The 9,667-nt window shown below is 52.5% G+C and overlaps 1 non-coding gene across 1 annotated transcript; it reads right to left on the bottom strand.

Annotated features, from left to right (window-relative positions):
* Window positions 1-4,242: 4,242 nt before the first annotated feature.
* LOC144891895 (U2 spliceosomal RNA) lies at window positions 4,243-4,431 on the bottom strand. Its single transcript, XR_013623306.1, has one exon. It is a non-coding gene; the product is annotated as a U2 spliceosomal RNA (small nuclear RNA).
* Between the last annotated feature and the right edge of the window lie 5,236 nt (window positions 4,432-9,667).

Here is a 9,667-nt window from a genome sequence, read left to right as displayed (position 1 = left end):
CACTACACCAATAGACACTCGGCAGGCCCAATAGCACCAAACATACCAATTAATTTCTCCCCACAATAAAAGTCACCGGAAGTGCAGGCAGGAAGCGCCCATGCATTGTGCCAACATGGCGATAAAACATTGCTCATACAGGCTGAGGCCATGCCCACCTCACGATGGATTGGTCGAGGTGGTTTGATGGGGGGATCACACCAATGAAAGGCCAGAGTAAGGAAGGACTTGTGATTGGCCAGGGGCGGAGCAAGGAGCGACCCGCTGATTGGTGTAAAGAAGCGACGGCCTGATTGGCCACTGACCGATGGTATGAGGAGGAGAGCACGAAGCGCTCAGCCAGTGGTGAAGGACTGACGTGGGAAGAACATTCTCGAGGTCAAGAGGCGACGGACTGATTGGAAGGGAGGACCGATGACGTCAAGAGACAAGACGTAAAAACCACGGCTAGCTAGCATTTTGCCCTCTCGTTTTTGGATCCCTTGGTGCCTGGACCTCGTTCACTACTGCCCTTAAGATTCCTCTACTCCGACCTCTTGCCCTCAAGCCTTCCTTCACCCTCGACCCTCTCTCCCTTCTGATACGGATGTTGGGTGCATCGCCGTTCCATGCCAAATTCATGAGGACATTGCACGGAGGAGCAAGCGGGCTGCACGCTCGTTCGCTTCGCGCAGGAGGCCTTCATCGGGGCCGACCGAACAAGGGCGAGTCGAGGCCTTCTTGGCGCCAAGGCGTTTCGGCGCGCATGGAGCCGCGTCCTGACTGTGCACACAGGGCCGACACCATTCCCGACGAGAACACGAGTGGTTAAGCTAAGCACACACACACGTACCCTGTTATTTATATTTATCTGTCCTGTGTCTGTGTTTAAGTCTGGTGTGAGGGATCCCAATTTAGGACATTAATTTGAGCGTCGCGTTTTCCCGCGACGTTTCCCCGCGACGTGCTGGATGTCCGTCGTGTACTCGGACACGGCCGAGAGGTGACGCTGCTGCCGGGCCGACCACGGCTCGGTGACCTTGCCCATCGCGAAGATCAGCGGCTTGTGGTCGACGAAGGCAGTGAACGCCCGGCCCTCGAGCAGATGGCGGAAGTGCCTGACCGCCAAGTGAAGTCCGAGCAACTCGCGGTCGAAGGTACTGTAACGGCGTTCGGGCGGGCGAAGCTGCCGGCTAAAGAACGCCAGCGGTTGCCAAGCTCCACGCACCCATTGCTCGTGCACCGCGCCCACCGCGTAGTCCGAGGCATCGGTGGTGAGGGCGATCGGTGCATCGGGCGCCGGGTGCGCGAGCATGGTGGCGTTAGCCAAGGCGAGCTTCGCGCCCGTGAACGCCGTGTCCATCTGCTCGGTCCAGGTAACGTCGCCTTTGCCCGGCTTACCTCGGAGAGCTTCGTGCAGGGGGCGCAGGAGCTGGGCGATACGGGGCAGGAACCGATGGTAAAAGTTCACCATGCCCAGGAACTCCTGCAGCCCTCTGATCGTGCGGGGGCGCGGAAACCCCTTCACCGCCTCCACCTTGGCCGGCAGGGGGACGGCTCCGTGCCTGGTGACACGGTGCCCCAGAAAATCGATTGTGGCGGCGCCGAACCGGCACTTTGCGGGGTTCACAATCAGGCCATGCTGGCCCAGGCGTTCGAAGAGCGTGCGGAGGTGGCGTAGGTGCTCTTCGCGGGACGCGCTGGCGACGAGGATATCGTCCAGGTAGACGTAGACAAAATCCAAGTCGCGCAGGACGCTGTCCATCAGTCGCTGGAACGCCTGAGCCGCATTCTTCAGACCGAAGGGCATGCGCAGGAACTCGAAGAGTCCGAATGGCGTGATGACCGCCGTCTTCGGGACGTCCTCCGGCCTGACGGGGACCTGATGGTAGCCGCGTATGAGGTCCACCTTCGAGAAGAAGGACCTGCCCGCCAAACGGGCGGAAAAGTCCTGAATGTGGGGGACGGGGTAGCGGTCGGGAGTCGTGGCGTCATTGAGACGGCGATAGTCCCCGCACGGTCGCCATCCCCCGCTGGGCTTCGGCACGATGTGCAGCGGCGACGCCCAAGCGCTCTCTGAGCGCCGAACGATGCCGAGTCGCTCCAGGGTAGCGAACACCGCTTTTGCCACCGCCAGCTTCGTCGGCTCGAGGCGGCGTGCCCGGGCGTAGACCGGTGGCCCGACGGTGGGGATGTGATGGGCCACCCCGTGCTTGACGGCCCCCGCCGAGAAGGTGGGCCGCGTGAGGGCCGGGAAGCCGGCGAGGAGGCGGGTGAATGCGTCCGCTGCCGGAAGCGTACAGACCAACGTGGCCGGAACCGAATCGTTCGGCAAGCCGCTTGGCAAGCCGCTCGTTGAGCTGGGCAACGCACATGCGAGTGAGCTGAACGTCTCGGCCTGGACAAGCCGTCTGCGCTTGACGTCGACCAGGAGCCCATTAGCGCACAGGAAGTCCGCGCCAAGCAGTGCCATGGGCACGTCGGCGGTGACGAACGTCCATCGGAAAACCTGCCCTCCAAACCGCAGAGAGAGGCAGCATTTTCCGTACGTACGGATGGGCGTCCCGTTCGCGGCGAGCAGCGCGGGGCCCCCACCCGCGGCGTGCTTGTCTGACGTGCCGGCGGGAATGACACTCACCTGTGCTCCCGTGTCGCACAGGTAACGGCGGCCGGAGAAGGTGTCCGTTATGAACAGCAGGCTGCTCGAACGGCCGGCGCTCATCGCCACAATTGAGCGCCGGCCCGGGCGTTTCCCGACCCGTTGAAGGAGCACGGCGGATGACACCGCCGAGCTTCGTGGCCGAACTTGGCGTGGAACCAGCACCAGGTGGTGGAGCTGGAGGAGCGCGGCTGGCTCCGCCAGGCCGGTGGAGTCGACGGGTTTCCCCACGGTGGTGGTTTTCGCCGCGGTGGTGGGCGGGGCGTGGCGGCGTTCACGAGGTGCGTATCAGCATGCTGCTGAAACTCAGCGTGCTGTAGAAGATGATGCTGTGGAACAGCAGCGTCGAAGGCCGTGACGGCCACGCCAACGCTCGCCCGCGTGTCCGAAGCGGCGAAGTACTTGTCCGCCTCGGCCGCCAATGCTCGGGGTTCCGTTAGCCCGGTCCCGGCCAACGCGAGGCGAACCTGCGCAGGAAGTTGGCGACGGAAAAGCGCCCGGAATAGCGAACCGGGGGCTTCGTCGCCCAACAGTGACAGCATATGGTCCATTCGGACCGACGGGCACGTCTCACCGAGCTCGGGGAGATCCAAGAGGCGGTCGGCCCGTGCGTCGTCCGTGAGGCTGAACGTGGCTAGGAGTAGCCGCTTGAGTGCCTCGTACTTGTGGCCGTCCGGTGGGTGGTGAAGGACGGACACAACTCGAGCGGCCGTGCCGGGCCCGAGGGAGGCGACGACATGGCAGTAGCGCAGGTCGTCGTTGGTGAGGCGCCGAAGCTGAAATTGGGCTTCGGCTTGAACGAACCAGACCTCGGCCTGGGCCTCCCAAAATTCGGGAAGTTTAATCGCCATTGACTTGTCGTTGGCCATTGCAATGGCGTCGTGTTCGGAAGGATCGCTACGGCAGATCCAACGTCGAGGGTCACCAGTAAGGCGCGGCGTTACGCGCGTTGCTTGTGAGCAAGGAGGAAGCGGACAAGCGGTAACATATAAACGTCTTTATTGTAAGACTACACTGTAACACTGAACTCCTCCGGGCTGGTCGCCCGGTGTATATCATGAGGCCACGCCTACCCCTCGGGCGTGGCCACCGCCCACTTGGTGCGTGGAATGATGTCACCACGCCAGTGGGCTTTTGTGTCCGTCACATTATAACATTATAGTCGGATTGCTAATTTGTACAATCTCATTATGTGGCTACACTACAAGAGTAATCAAGAACTGTTGTAACCAGTGAAATGTTTGTGGAAGCTTGAAGCAACGATTGATGAAGTGTAAATGAGGCAGTGATGTAGGGATTGTTATGTGACGGCAACACTGTTGTCGACTCTCTAAACCAACATCATCCCTGTCTTGTTGAGGACCTTTTTTAGACTGAAGTTTGTCATCCCCACATTGCCTTTTTAATTTAGCATAAATTGTTTATTAACTTGTGGAGAATAATCATGAGTGGGAAGATTTATTGGAGAGGACGAACCCACAAACCACTGCACAACTTCCCGATTCACTAATCAGAGTTTTCAAGTTTAAATATCTCTCCAGTTGTAAAAGCAAATCTTGACGTTCTCCTTTATGATCTTTTCTTTGTTTTCCAGGTCCCCCCAAAGGGGGTGCACCGTTCCCGGAGGGACTGCAATACCGGGTCGATACGTGGAGCGGACGGAGCAAGCCCCTAATCCAACTCCCGATACCAAAAATCCATTTAATAGACTAGTCCCGCATTGCGGAACATATCAGCTATTAAACTGATAAGAACAGATACTACGACGATTTTTTATTAAAATGAAAACCAGCAAACAAGTGTCAACCATCAAAGCAAGTCACAATTGCTCAATTGAAGATCCTCCACAACAATTACAACATATTCCGTAAATCCACATAAAGAAACATCTCTCTCTTAAACAAGGCAAGAACATAATTCATAGAAAAATGATGCATCCCATAACATGCTGAGACCTTCGCCTTCCACAAGGCCATTTTCAAACAATTCAATATTCTCCAGAACACGATTTGTTTCGGTTTACATTGATTGCCAAACGGACCGTACAAAATCATTTCCCAACTTAAAGTAAACTTAACCTTTAACTTGCACAAAAACTTACACAAAACCTCATTCCAAACTAAGGAAGCAAAAACACAATCCCACCAAAAATGCCGAACTGACTCCGATTCTTGACATCCAATATATGGGCATTTATTGGTGGAGACATGACCTCGTACTGCTTGCACAGCCCTACATGGCAACAATTGGCACACAGATAACCAGGCAAGGTCACTTTGAGCTCCAGTAAGGGCCTGGGACGAAACATTCCGCCACACCGCCAAAGTTCTTTCCCTTTGAAGACCACCTATCGGTAACACCTCTTGTACTTTCTTCTCCTTCATCAAGTTACGAAAACTCCACTCAAAATCATCCCCAAAACTACCCTCCCGAACAAATTCTTTCAATACCGAATAGGGATACTTGGGATTCCAATCATATGGTCTACCCAAACCCACACGCTTCCCCCGAACCCTGTTCAACTCAGGCAGAATATAATACCCAACGGCTGCAGAGAAGAGGTCGGATGCCTTCCCCGCCATCGTCATGTGCAGTGCCACGAAGGCTGCTCTTAAACTAGCTACCAAGTCTGGGCCGCCCCTTCCCCCTTCCAGTTGTCCGACACCTAGCCGGTGCTGAGAAGGCCGATAAAACCATGGCTTACACATAAACTGAAAAACCAAACTCCTTAACCTTGCAGCAATTCTTTCTGCTGGAGGGAACACCTCCGCTAAAAACCGAAGCAAAGGAAAAATCTGCCCTTTAACAACAGTGCCCCTCTCCACTGACGAGAGGGTTCTCTGCCCCCATTCACTCAACAAATTTCTAACCAAACTTAGTTTTTCTTCCCAATTCTTTGCTATACTGCTGCCGGTCCCCAGCCACACTCCCAGCACTTGGAGGCAACCCTCCACGACCCGAAATCTTTGCAAGAGGGCCTCCTCCCATGACCCCCTCCCACCACCAACAAATTTGATTTATCAAAATTCACATGCAGTCCACTGGAACTTGCAAAGTCCTCGCACACCCGCATAATCTCCTCCAGTTCCCCACTCTGAGCAACACAAACTACCACATCGTCCATATAAGCTAAACATGGGACCCTAGAACCCCCCGAACCTGGCACCAATACCCCGCTAACGCGCAAAGAAAACCTATATAGCAAGGGATCCAACGCAAGAACAAACAACAAGGGGGATAATGGACATCCCTGTCGAACCCCCCGGGAAATCGCAAACGGCCGCGATAACCGCCCATTCACCTTCACTCGCCCAACTGAAGTGGTATACAGTGTTTTGATCAACTTGACCACAGACTCTCCAAAACCCCATTCTGCGAGAATGGAGAACAAATATTCCCTGGATAAAGTGTCATACGCCTTCGCAAAGTCCAAGCTTAAAAACCCTGCCGAACGTCCCCTGATTTCCACCGACGTAATCAAATCCCGAAGGAGAAGCAACACGTCCGTAGTCCTTCGCCCTTTGACTCCACATCTCTGGAACCCACCCAACCGATCTCCTAAAGCTACCTACCTACCTACCTAAAGAAGAACAGATACTGGTTTAGGGCCGCAGTCAGGGCCTGCCTTTTTTACGTGTGAAAAAAGGTAAAAAGTCCAAACATTTGAACAGCCTCGGACGTGCACCTTGACCCCATGGTCAAGGCACAGCATCAACAAGGCTGTCCCCAAAACAATACACATGCGCCTCAACCCCGAGGGGGAAGCACATGGTCATTCAAACGCATGCATCATGCCCCCGAAGGGCCACAATGCATGGTCATACAGGTGGGACCACTCCTCTTAATAGGAGTGAGACCCCTTAATCCACCGGCAGGGCATTACTCCTGCCAGGACAATCGTTTAGGGCCTGACCGAAGGCCTGCCTTTTTTACAATGAAAAAAGGTAAAAAGTCCAAACATTTGAACAGCCTCGGACGTGCACCTTGACCCCATGTTCAAGGCACAGCGTCAACAAGGCTGTCCCCATAACAATACACATGCGCCTCAACCCCGAGGGGGAAGCACATGGTCATTCAAACGCATGCATCATGCCCCCGAAGGGCCACAATGCATGGTCATACAGTTGGGACCACTCCTCTTAATAGGAGTAAGACCCCTTAATCCACCAGCAGGGCATTACTCCTGCCAGGTCGATCGTTTAGGGCCTGACCGAAGGCCTGCCTTTTTTACAATGAAAAAAGGTAAAAAGTCCAAACATTTGAACAGCCTCGGACGTGCACCTTGACCCCATGGTCAAGGCACAGCGTCAACAAGGCTGTCCCCATAACAATACACATGCGCCTCAACCCCGAGGGGGAAGCACATGGTCATTCAAACGCATGCATCATGCCCCCGAAGGGCCACAATGCATGGTCATACAGTTGGGACCACTCCTCTTAATAGGAGTAAGACCCCTTAATCCACCAGCAGGGCATTACTCCTGCCAGGTCGATCGTTTAGGGCCTGACCGAAGGCCTGCCTTTTTTACAATGAAAAAAGGTAAAAAGTCCAAACATTTGAACAGCCTCGGACGTGCACCTTGACCCCATGGTCAAGGCACAGCGTCAACAAGGCTGTCCCCAAAACAATACACATGCGCCTCAACCCCGAAGGGGAAGCACATGGTCATTCAAACGCATGCATCATGCCCCCGAAGGGCCACAATGCATGGTCATACAGTTGGGACCACTCCTCTTAATAGGAGTAAGACCCCTTAATCCACCAGCAGGGCATTACTCCTGCCAGGTCGATCGTTTAGGGCCTGACCGAAGGCCTGCCTTTTTTACAATGAAAAAAGGTAAAAAGTCCAAACATTTGAACAGCCTCGGACGTGCACCTTGACCCCATGGTCAAGGCACAGCGTCAACAAGGCTGTCCCCAAAACAATACACATGCGCCTCAACCCCGAAGGGGAAGCACATGGTCATTCAAACGCATGCATCATGCCCCCGAAGGGCCACAATGCATGGTCATACAGTTGGGACCACTCCTCTTAATAGGAGTAAGACCCCTTAATCCACCAGCAGGGCATTACTCCTGCCAGGTCGATCGTTTAGGGCCTGACCGAAGGCCTGCCTTTTTTACAATGAAAAAAGGTAAAAAGTCCAAACATTTGAACAGCCTCGGACGTGCACCTTGACCCCATGGTCAAGGCACAGCGTCAACAAGGCTGTCCCCATAACAATACACATGCGCCTCAACCCCGAGGGGGAAGCACATGGTCATTCAAACGCATGCATCATGCCCCCGAAGGGCCACAATGCATGGTCATACAGTTGGGACCACTCCTCTTAATAGGAGTAAGACCCCTTAATCCACCAGCAGGGCATTACTCCTGCCAGGTCGATCGGTCTCCCAGCCAAAAGGCCGAAAAGCGATAACGTAAGAAGTTTAAAAACGCTCTTTTCCACGACAATCGCATCTATGATTGACCGGCGACGATTCGCGAAAATCGAAAATTCCATCGAAATGTCCGATCTTTCGGCGCCTCCATTGCAGCTATGCATCTTCATTGATATCCTGGTATTAAACAATCCTGGTGTGATGTATATATTTTGTTTATCTTGAGAGAAATATAGGATTTATCATGTGAAGAAAAACAGGATGACAGATTAGCGAAATGACGTCATTTTCTCTGTGCGTCAGAGCCGCGTCCCGTGCGTAAAACCCGGCTTGCCAACCGAGATTCCAATGGAATTGGACATTAAACACAGCAGCTGTTTAATACATTATAAATAATACATTCGACCTGAATTACAGGAACCCTAATGGGTATGGGGGTTTATGATTTTTACTGGGATCAAATCACGTGCTTTGTTGCGAAGCAGCGAAAAGGGGAGGAGGTCACGTGGTGCTTGTACAGTTGTGCACATGACTTCCCGATGTTAATCCACTCGCACTCCGTTTCGGTTATTCCATCGAGCTTTGCAGGCTCCGCCCAGCAGAGGAGGTCGAAGAGGAAGAGGGCGATGCTGGTTCGTACGATGACATCATGAGGATCCGAGAAACGAGTGACCGAAAGAGAGAACTATTATTACAATGATTCAAATGAACCGATCTTTAAATAAGCTCGTTGATTCCTCGTTAACTGTGGAAACTAAAACAGCTCTTGTGAGAGAGCATACCTCCGCCATGCTGAACATTTTACATTTTGTATCCCACGACCAGGTCGGGCCGAGATTCGGACCTGAAACATAAGCTAAGCGGCTTGTTAGTCAGGTTCACTATGTTTTTTCGTTCAATATTTTTCGGAGATTAGCAAAACTATACATTTTTGGAATATTCAGAGCATGAGGATTCCAAAAATTAATGTTGGCATTTGCTTAGACACCTTTGCGAAAATGACACTCAGGACAGTGATGAAGATCTGTAAACGCATATTCCTGAAGGGTGCAGACCTAGTACAATTACCTTTGTTTGTTGCTTTTCTATAATCATGAGCACTATTTTGAGGCCTTTATTGGATTCCTTGACCCAGAAAACATAGGATTGGCATATTTAATTAAGTTTCCAGGTTGACTAGAAGGCGAGATAGCGCAAAATATGTATTTTATGGCGGCCATATTGAAAATCCAAAATGGCGGCCATGAAGGTGTCTGTGCAAATGCCAACATTGATTTTCGGATTCTCCATGCTCTGATGATTCCAAAAATGTACATGTTTGCTAATCCCAAAATTTTGAACGAAATTATATTTGTTAACATAGTGAACCTGACTATGTTCTTGTCACCGAACCAACTCATCCACCAAGTTTAGTCATAACTCGTCCACAACGTTTATAAATATCACACTATATGTCGTTTTTGGCCCTGTCTCGCAATGGTGAAGATTCACTTTAAAATTCTAGTGGCCGGATCCGAATCCGCATCTTCACCAAAATCTAATCATTTTGTCCGTGCCATATACACTTCCTATCTGCCAAATTTCGTCCCAATCCGTCCACAACATCTTGATATATCTTGTTGACAGACAAGCAGACATGGGTGAAA

This window comes from Myxine glutinosa, chromosome 4, assembly GCF_964187855.1.
Source record: "Myxine glutinosa chromosome 4, kmMyxGlut1.1, whole genome shotgun sequence".
NCBI lineage: Eukaryota > Metazoa > Chordata > Myxini > Myxiniformes > Myxinidae > Myxine > Myxine glutinosa.
The sequence above is the reverse complement of the archived record's forward strand: the minus strand, read 5'-3'. Positions and strand labels throughout refer to the sequence as shown.